We start from the raw sequence: 10,244 nt of genomic DNA, 5'->3' as shown, positions 1-10,244 counted from the left end.
TTTTCTAGTTGTCATGCACTGCCACCATTATGAACCATAGTTTGTTTGTTCTAGGATAAAATGATACACATCAAGTTTTGGGTATTTTATATGCAATTGCAAAAAGTGCAAGCACAACAACTTAAAACTCAAGAATGAGAGGTTGTAAAGAGTATTTAAGTAGACAAACCTTATCTGAAACAGAATTCTTGTTTGGTGCTTGCAAATCTGCATCGTTTGATCCACTTGGCTTGTTCTGTAAATTATTTGATCAGTCTTTAACAAGTTGGAGTCTATCAACCGGAGGAGCAAGCACTCTCTACAGATAGCATAACATAAATATTAATTGAGAAATAATTTCTGGAGTGAAATTTGAGGGATTTTATTGTGTACTTTGATAAGATACAAACTTTTCTGTTTGAGTTGTGTCCATCAATCGAAGGTTCAAGCCCAATTGTAGCCATTGGATCTGAAATTTCCTATGATAGGAATATAGAAAGGTTAGCCCACAAAATAAATGAAGCTTATGTTTGTTAGAAATTTACCTAATTTGGTTGTCTTTCCATTCTTCTCATCTTCTCCTCTAGTTCCATAATTTTAGCATCCTGATTTTTATTTATTTCATATAATTTTTCCATTTCAGCTCTAAAAGCTAGCACATCTTCATTTGGTTTATCCTCCACCAAAGTAGAATGTGTATTCTGGAATACACGTGAAGTGGAAACATCAAAAAGGTTTTTTTGGGTTTGGAACTAGTCCCAAACCATGTACATGGCTAGGCTTGTCATCCCCTAATACTTTGTTCAACACATCTCCTTTCCATATTGTATTTCCATCACTGTTATCTGCTAATTCAGGGTTCTTGTCCATAATATCTTTCAACTCTTTCTAAATACAGGAACAATGTGAATAATAATAATATATATCAAATTCAAATACGAATGGTTGAGAGTTGTAAATGTGCCACATGAGCATTAATGATTTGTTCTTGCAAGTTTTTGGCTTCTGCATGTGGATGAACAAGTGAGCCCTATGAGGGTACTTCTTTTTCGGATTTGCATCTTTCTGTTGATTTTTTCTTGGAAATGGAGGCGTACCCCTGGCCTCTACATCATAATGATGCATGCAGCCATGTCTCAAAGTATCACAAAGTCATAAAGGTATTACAGCTCGCAAGCGGAGCAAAACAAAGAAAAAGAAGTACATGCTCAAAATCCCAACCGGTAAGGAAAAATAAAGGATAAGCTCCCTAGACTCCTGTCCTATTATGCGACCGCCATCCGAACCGGTTGAATATAGCCTGTGCTACCATCTCCCACTGGGTGCACCCAGTAACCAAAGGCTCCCTGGAGTCCATAGGACTGAGTAAGGACCACGTACGGATCCATGCGGTAGCTCTGAAGATAACCTGCAAGAAAGTTAAGTTGTGTTGTGTGTTAAAAATCAAATCATTCCTACAATTCTATATAGCCCACAGAAGCGCACAGATTCCAATCCGAATACGAGCTGCAGTGGAATGTTCAACCCCAGCTAACCACATTCCAAGAACGATTCAATGCCAACTGGAGGATTAATATTGAAGGCTCTATGAATGGTTCTCCAAAGCAATTTGACGAGTGGGCATTCAAGGAATAGGTGTTGTATTATTTCATCATGATCACAAAAACAACAACGTGAACTACCTACCCATCGCCTCTTTATTAAGTTGTCCTTGGTAAGTATTACTTGCTTGTGGACAAACCACATAAAAATTTTGATACGCAAGGGCACCTTAATCTTCCAAATATGTAACAATCTTGAGATTGGGCCAGAATTAATGAAATCCATATAAAAAGATTTCACCGTAAAAACCCCATTCTTAGCTAGCGTCCATTGTGTCGAATCCAGCTGGTCAGAAAGTTGAACATCTATCAATCTCTGAACCAAGTGCAACCAGGCAGTCCATCGCTCACCAACTAACGCACGTCTGAACTGAATATTCAAGGGGATCATTTGGAACACTGTACCTACGTAATCCTCCTTACGTTGCACAATTTTATAAAGGGTGGGATATTGTACTGCCAGGGGTGACTCTCCTAACCACGTATCCTCCCAAAATCTTGTTGACATCGCATTGCCAACCAAGAATTTGACCCTACGAAAGAACAAATCCTTCGTTCTCATAAGCCCTTTCTAGAATGGCGAGTTAGTTGGTCTCATGGTAACCTGGGCTAGCGTTTTCGACTGCAAATATTTATTGCGCAAAATATGTGCCCACATGCCCTCCGGCTCAGTCTCCAACCTGTGGAGCCATTTGCTCATAAGGCATTTATTTTGATTTCTAAGTTCTCAATACCAAAACCCCCTTTGTCTTTTGGCCTGCAAAGGATGTCCCATCGTGCCAGTCGGTATTTCCTTTTGTCCTCATCTGACTGCCAGAAGAAACGAGACCTGAAGAAATCAAGTCGCTTTCGTACCCCTTTCGGAATTTTGAAGAAAGATAGTAGGAGCATCGGCATACTGGTTAGTACCAAATTAATCAGCACTAGCCGACCCCCATAAGACATAAGCTTGCCCTTCCAGCAGCTTAGCTTTTTCTCAATTCGATCTTCGATACACTTCCATTCTTTATTAGACAACTTACGGTGGTGAATTGGTATGCCCAAATAACTAAATGGTAAAGACCCTAATTCACACCCGAAAAGTTGTCTATAAGTATCTTGCTTGTCTTTGGACTTCCCAAAACAAAACAACTCACTCTTGCGAAAGTTTATCTTTAAACCAGACAATTGTTCGAAGAGGCATAATATAAGTTTCATATTGAGCTCTTTATTTTTCGTGAATATGCTGAGCAGCGTATCATTTCATTGATAGGTGGAAGAAGAATACAGAGTGCAGGTCACTCGGGCGTACACAACTAGGCGTCTGAGAGAGTGCATAGCGAGCAACGGAGGAGGGTGCTCAACCTCGGTACAAAGATCAAGTTACAGGGATGATCCTATCTAGACCTCTATCGCCGGCCTTAGCCCAGCGGCGCGCCTCATCTTTGATCAGCTGCATAAGCTCGTCAGTGGAAGGACAGGCACCATCAGAGATGGCCACATTCCTGTGTTTCCAGATCTCCCAAGCCATGAGGGTGATGATGGAGTTACGTCCGCGTCTGAGGCCGCTTGGGGAAGCCGCCTGGGGAAGTCACGTGTGTTTCATATTGCACGCTTTAGCAATGTCATGTTCTATGAATAAGACAGTGTCGTCAGCATATTGCAAGATGGAGACACCACCATCGACCAAATGAGGAACTAAGCCCTCCAATTGACCATGGTTTTATTTCTCTGCCAATAAGAATGGCCAACATATCGGCCACTATATTAAATAAGAGAGGAGACATGGAATCTCCTTGTCTCAAACCCTTATGCATCTGAAAGTAATGACCGATATCATCGTTAACCTTGATTCCGACACTACCATTCTGGACTTGAGAACCCACTTGGTCCCGCCAAGCCTCACCATGTGCATTGCCTGCTGAAGGAAAGGCCATTTAACTTTATCATATGCCTTCTCAAAATCCACTTTGAAGGTAACCCCATCTAGCTTCTTCGAATGGATTCCATGAAGCGTTTCATGCAAAACGATGGCCCCTTCAAGTATGTGTCGCCCTGGCATGAACGCTGTGTGACTCGGTTGTACCACTGAATGAGAAATTTGTGTCAGTCTATTGGTACCAACCTTTGTGAAAATTTTGAAACTCACATTAGGAAGACATATTGGCCTAAATTGTTCGATCTGAACTGCTTCTTCTTTCTTGGGCAACAATGTAATCAGGCCAAATTTAAGATGAAACAACTCGAGATGACCACTAAAGAAATCTTGAAACATAGGCAAAAGATCATCCTTAATTATATGCTAACATTCTTATAGAATTCAGCTGGAAACCCATCTGGTCTCGGTGCTTTATTCGGTTTCATTTGTGAGATGGCAGTCAGAACCTCCTTCTCAGTAAATGGTGCAGATAGAATATCATTCTCCTCTACCTGGAGTTGAGGTATATCTCCTAAAATAGATTCATCTAGGGCCACCGTGCTTGCTTCTGGATGCCCAAAAAGTTGTTTATAGTAGTTAGAGATATAAGCTTTCAGATTCTCATGCCCCACAATTGTCCCTCGTCCTGTTCAAGCTGTATAATTTTATTCTTCCTATGTTTACCATTCGCAATCATATGGAAGAATTGTGTATTGTCATCCCCTTGGACAACCTTAAGCACTTTAGCACGCAGTGCCCACTTGAGCTCCTCTTCTCTAAGAAGAGCTCGTAAGCCTTGCTCAGCTTAAGACTTGGAGTTTTGTTCACTAATCGTAAGGAGATTGCTTTCGGCTTTTAAATCTAGTGCCTCAATTAATTGAGTGAGTCTTTTTTTTTCTATTTGTAAATCCCACACTCATTTCTGGCCCAACCTCTCAAAGACTGTCTCAGATGTCTGATCTTATTTTGCCATCTCTCAATACTATTTCTTCCACCAACAGGTTTTGCCCATTCGCGTGCAATGATCTCCAAAAAAAATCTTTCTCGAACCAACCTAGTTCGAAAGAGAAAGCGTTCTTATTCGCGACATGTGTAGCCTCACCCGAATCTACAAGAAGGGGTGTATGGTCTAAGATCGCTCTCTGCATAGCATGGACCGACACCAAAGGGTACTTTTGTTCCCATTCCACACTGGCGAGTACCCCATCCAACTTCTCATAAGTTGGAGTGGGCAACGTACTGGCCCAAGTAAATTATCTACTAGTGAGCTCAATTTCTCGCAAATTAAGACTCTCGATAATCATGTTAAACATCATAGACCAGTGCCCATCAAAATTGTCATTGTTCTTTTCATCTCTCCTCCGAATTGTCATAAGTTGGAATGGGAGAAGGAGACTGTGGACACGACGTCGGAGAAGAGAGTTTGCGGGCCTCCTGCCCGCGCTCCTGGCTGTGCCACCCCGGACTGCCCCGTGGTGAGAGAACGCCGCGGGCCTCCAGCCCGCGCCCCTCTCCCATAGGACTAGGAACCGCCACAGGTGGGCTGGGGCTGCGGGCCTCCTGCCCACTGCCCCCCCCCCACACACACACCAACGGTATAGCGCTGCCCAACGAAACATGTGGCCCGGGATCCACCCTCAGAGACGTATGTGAACCAACAGCAGGAAGCATCACTGCCGGTAACTCGAGTTCCTCTAGATCATCCGCCTCAACTCGGTTACTCCATAACCGACTAGGTGCAGACCGCAGTCCAAAAGACCCAAACCGAAGTGAGTTCATCGGTGTCGTGGAAGAGGGCGCCTCCTTGGCGGATGTATCTCCCATACCCTGCGACGCCGGCCCCTTAGGCGGCTCCCATGGTGTGCTCTCAGGCCCCTTGCCCTGATTCCCGGGTGCACCATCGCCCTCAGTCGTATCCATGTCCTGAATCTCATCTCCCTCCCGAGGCATTGGTGTATCCTCAGTCTCAAGCTCAAGCACGTATGTGACCCCGGAATGCATCCACTTGACCACATCCGGGACGAACTCCAAACTGAGAACACTGACAATTAACCTCGCTGCTCCGTGTGCCCGAGTAAAAGGCATGTCCACTTGTTTCGTCTTACTGATGATAGAACCCAAACTCCAAGCTACCAAGAAGTGATTAATATACTTGCGAGATGCACCATAGAAGCGAACTCATACCTTCTCTAAAGGTGTACCCTCTGGGTCCTTCTCCTTCCACTCATCAAAGGCCAAGATAATATTTCTACTCTGTACTCTACACATTCCATACTTAAGAGCATGTAACTGATACTCCTTAGTGGGAAAATCAACCTTTTAAGTCTGGGACTCCAACTTGACAAGGTCCCACATGTGGTTGCCTGGTACCAAGTCCTGCAACTGTCGCACAATCTGTGCCTCTGTCACAATCCCATTGGTAACCTTGACAACAGCGGGGAAGGAGCTCTCTTGCACATGCGTCACAAGTGCCACATCAGGTGACTCAAAAAACATAAGCTCCTAACAGCAAACTCCATAGATATTGACCACCGGTTTGGTGCCAGTAAGCAGCAGACACTCGTCGGTTGTATGTTGCGGTGTACAACAATAATCACATAATTCTATGGTACACTCTGCCACAAAATGTCCCGGCTCGCCACATCTATAACACGGTAGCTTCTTTTTCTTAGCAGCCCACTTTGATAACTTTTCACCATCCCATTTGTCCAGAACCTTCTCAGAACCTTCGTCACTAGCCTTAGTAACTGCGGTACTGGTCACTGGAATGCTGACAGCCGCCAAGGCCCGGACTGTGTCTACAACTACCTCAGGAAGAGCAGGCGCGACCGTCTGCACCGTAGCAACAGGTTTGGCATGTGTCACCGCGGCCGCATCAACAGACGGTGGAGCAGGCCGCGGTGGAGGCGGGCGCCGACCCCCTCCTCTCCCACCTTGGAAACTTCGGTGAGCTACCCAGTTATACCGGTTTGTTGGGCAGGCCACCCCCTCGACAAAATTGGTGGGAGGACCTTGAAAGCCACGTCCCGATCCGCCATCATTGTACCATCCAGAGCCATGTCCACCGCCCGACGAAGAGTTACGGTGTTGTCTCTCGCCGTACGCATCGTATCCATCATCACCCCACTGTCCATATCGGTTGTAACGAAATCCGTCACCACCGTAGTTCCGTCCGCCACCTCCATAGCCACCACAACCGGGACCATTGCCCTGCCCGGTGCCAGGAGCACCGCCACGCCCGGCCACAGGTGCAACAGGGGCACCACCCCGTCCTGCGACCTGGGCGCCGTCCCGCCCGGCGGCTTGGGCGTCACTCCGCCTGGTAGCCAAGTCGCCGCCCCGCCCGACGGCCTGGCCAGGCTGCGCCACCGGCTGTCTCACGGCGGTCCGGCCCGGAGCCATTGTCGCGTTCGTTCTTGCAAGAGCCGGTGCCGGGGGCGCAGCCCCTTGCTTTGTTGGCGGCAGGTTTCCACGCCCCGTCATGGCGTCTCCCGTCGGGCAGCTTCTCCTAGCGGCGCGCCCTACCCCGAGCAAAGGAAACCAGGAGTCCCAGAACGGCGAACCCTAGCAGTCAGGAGCGGAAGCGGACCGATCGCTAAATCAAGTCGATCGTCGCGCAGGAACCACGTATCTAGGCAACGTTACGGGGATCGCATGCTAGGCCACTCGCCCAGTCATGCCTGATTCTGTATTGGCTCTATCAACCTCAGGCCCAACTTGGCCCAGTAGTTGATTCAAACGCAATTGCCTGACTGCCTGGATCTCAGCCGCCCCGACGGCGCCGGCGCAGCCGCCCGTCCGTTCCTCTTCTTCTTTCTAGTAACTCTTGTCCACAAATCCGGTAACCAAAAATCTGATAAAGTAATTGGCGCAAGACATACCTTGGGGATCATGCCTGGGCGCCGTCCTCTTGTGAACTATCCGGCGAACCAACTCGATCTTGTCGTCAGATCGCAATCCTTGCCTTGCCAGGTCGTCGCTTGGAACTACAACATCGAAAATAGTAGCAATGTCCTCCTCCGAATAACTTGGGTTGAAAGCTTCGCAGATCACATCGGAAGGTGTTGGGGAAGACAAATCCGGCGAGCCGTCGGTGATCCCTCCGTCCTCATCGTCCTCGTCGTCAGTCTCCGTGAGGGACCAGAACCTGCCGCCGACCCGCCCGCTAGGCATGCCGGAGGCGGCCGCCCGGGACGCGTCGGTTGCTGCCGCGGGAGTCGCTCGCGTCGCCCGTGGCATCGCCTGTGGTCCGTCCCTGCTCGATAGCTACATGTGCCATCTTTTTGTTGATATGTAATGTAGACATCAATTACATTAGAAAACGTGAATGGAAGAGCAATGCATGAAGTTAGTATAATTTACCATTTCTTCCCTCTAACGAGGGAAACTTTGTGTCCCACTAGTATGTGTAGACTTCCTCATTGAACAATTATTTCTATTGTAGCACTAATCCCCTACCAAAGAATAAATCAAAGCAATTATGTCCAAATCTTTCATCATATCTACAGAGCAATATATAAAGTCCAACGAGGAAAGTTTAAAATGGAATTCTTTAAAGTAACTTCGCTTTCTGGGTTGTCCAATGATTAACTAGAGATCTCCACTGATCCGGAGTCACGGATTTTGGTTTATTGTTGTAATTGGCTTCGGTGCTTTTTTCTCATCAAAATACATTGCTTTCAGATCGGACTTATGTTGCCTCCATCTGTCTCCAATTATCTTCAATATATATTTTTCCATGCGAGGAGGGTAAAGGAACCTTATCTACAAAACAATTACAACATAAATAGGGTAAGTGCAATGTAAGGCAACATAGAACAAGCTAGTAAAGGATATTCAATGGATTAAATTTTACCTTCACTTGACCTAGTATAGCCTTTACATTTGTTTTCATTTTGAGCAATCTCCAATCCTTGTAGCTCAATAAACACACTGATCAATTCCTTGCAACTGAGCCAAGATAATCCCCAAGATGTTTATCCTCTTTTCCAATTGGCTGATCTATGTCATTGCAGCGAACCATTATCCTTTTCCCTTTTGGAAGGTTCCAAATATATTTCAGCTTCCTCTTCTTACGCTCTTTTGTTTTTGCATTTTCACCTGAATATATAGAACCATGAATTATATGTTACAATGAAGAATAATCATATATTGCAAACGGTAAGTAATGAGCAACAAACCTACCATCTTCGGTTTCATCCGCATCAGCGTCATCACAATTTGTGAAACCTTCTTTATCATTAGTAGTTCTTTCATGGACATCGGATGATTCGACATCGTTTTCTGCAGAATTATGATGTCCGATCGGTTCTTTCATCATATATTCTTCATTAGATTCAACAACGTTAATTCTTGTCCGTGACATATATACTGCAACATTAAAATGACCAAAAGTTTAAATATTTTTTGCAAAAGAAAATATTTTGTGGTCCTGCTCGACCTTATGATAGTCATCCCAATAGATGTGAAGACAATTAATTCAGATTTCAGCTCAAACAATCATATTATCAAATAATTACTACCCCTGCAATCAACAAAATAAGTCAGACCACATTGTACTTGATGTGATATGGTGCTTAACTTTGTGTTTGCTAGGGGGAGGGGGCACACATGTTCAGGTATAACACTATCCATGGATGGTAAGAAGATGATAAGGTCAAGGACACCCACGTTCATTCTCTTTTCTGCTAAGGAGGTTTGGTTCATGCACAACCAATATAGCTAGGCTGATGATATGTTATTCTCAAGTCACTAACATTTATTTTCAGAACAAGTGTGTCGTTTGCAGACTGGACTGTTAGTTGTCATGTTGCACATCATGTTCTGGTATTCATAAAAAATTAACATTCAAATTATTGGGGGCCCAGATCATGGTTTGATACTCATAAGAACTAACCCAAGTATACTACCCAACAAGAACATGATATTCAGAATTGGATTTCCATAAAGAAAATCTATGAAGAGATTGAAGTCACCAAGGTAGTAATGGTGCAGAACTAGATTGAAAATTGCACGTGTCCGCACCTGACACCCCAATAGTTACCAGAAGCAACCAACTCTATCTGAAGGCTCCCCAAAATTCTAAAACAATAACAGAGGACAACTATCAAACACTTGGTGTGCACTATCGAATTCACTCAAGAGAAGAGTAATAGAAAAGAATAGAAGGGACACATCTGAACCAAGAAGGGGGGGAGGAGGCAAAATCTTCAATTTGTACTAGAATTTACCTTCCGTTTCTATAAATCAGGTGTGGGGATTGATCTGCTTACCGCCCAGTTGTTGAACAAGACACGCCTCTGGTACCGTCGGCCTCAACGATGGAATCGGCGGGGCGAGCTATAAGACTCAGGAGGGAGGGCTGGCCACGATCGATCTGCTCAGGAAGGGATGCTTCGTAAAAGAGGAGGAAGGGGACTGCGTTGATATGGGGGAGGGGGGAGGAGGTTTCCGATTTTGGTGGTATAGTTACCTCCTCGCGAGAGCTGATGTTAATGAAGCACGCGTACTTATTTTCTTTTGACTAGAATTATAATATTTTTGGGAGATCATGATTTTCTTTTGGCCATTGGCGGGAGAGAATAGAGGGAAACGGAAAATTTGGTGCGAAATCAAAAAACAAAAAAAACAAGCGACTACAAATTTGAAGCAAAAATTATAATATTTTTTATTATCATTTGGCCCTTGACAGGCGCTTGCACATATATTTGTGCCAAACACAACGTGCTTCTTCTATGTTTGTACCAATACAATGCAAAATAGATGAA

At 45.0% G+C, this 10,244-nt stretch overlaps 1 long non-coding RNA gene across 3 annotated transcripts; it reads right to left on the bottom strand.

The window, feature by feature from the left end:
* Positions 1-953: 953 nt before the first annotated feature.
* On the bottom strand, positions 954-9,955 carry LOC123091588 (uncharacterized). 3 transcript variants are annotated; one of them, XR_006443327.1, is made up of 7 exons: positions 9,750-9,955; positions 9,502-9,558; positions 8,662-8,847; positions 8,333-8,577; positions 7,840-8,241; positions 7,359-7,756; positions 954-1,387 (listed from the first exon to the last, which is right to left on the bottom strand). It is a non-coding gene; the product is annotated as an uncharacterized lncRNA (long non-coding RNA). The 3 variants fall into 3 exon arrangements; XR_006443325.1 differs by lacking the exon at positions 9,502-9,558; XR_006443326.1 differs by lacking the exons at positions 954-1,387; positions 9,502-9,558 and adding an exon at positions 2,791-3,647.
* Positions 9,956-10,244: the final 289 nt, after the last annotated feature.

This window comes from Triticum aestivum, chromosome 4B (assembly GCF_018294505.1).
Source record: "Triticum aestivum cultivar Chinese Spring chromosome 4B, IWGSC CS RefSeq v2.1, whole genome shotgun sequence".
Taxonomy (NCBI): domain Eukaryota; kingdom Viridiplantae; phylum Streptophyta; class Magnoliopsida; order Poales; family Poaceae; genus Triticum; species Triticum aestivum.
This window is presented reverse-complemented; position numbering and strand designations above follow the sequence as displayed.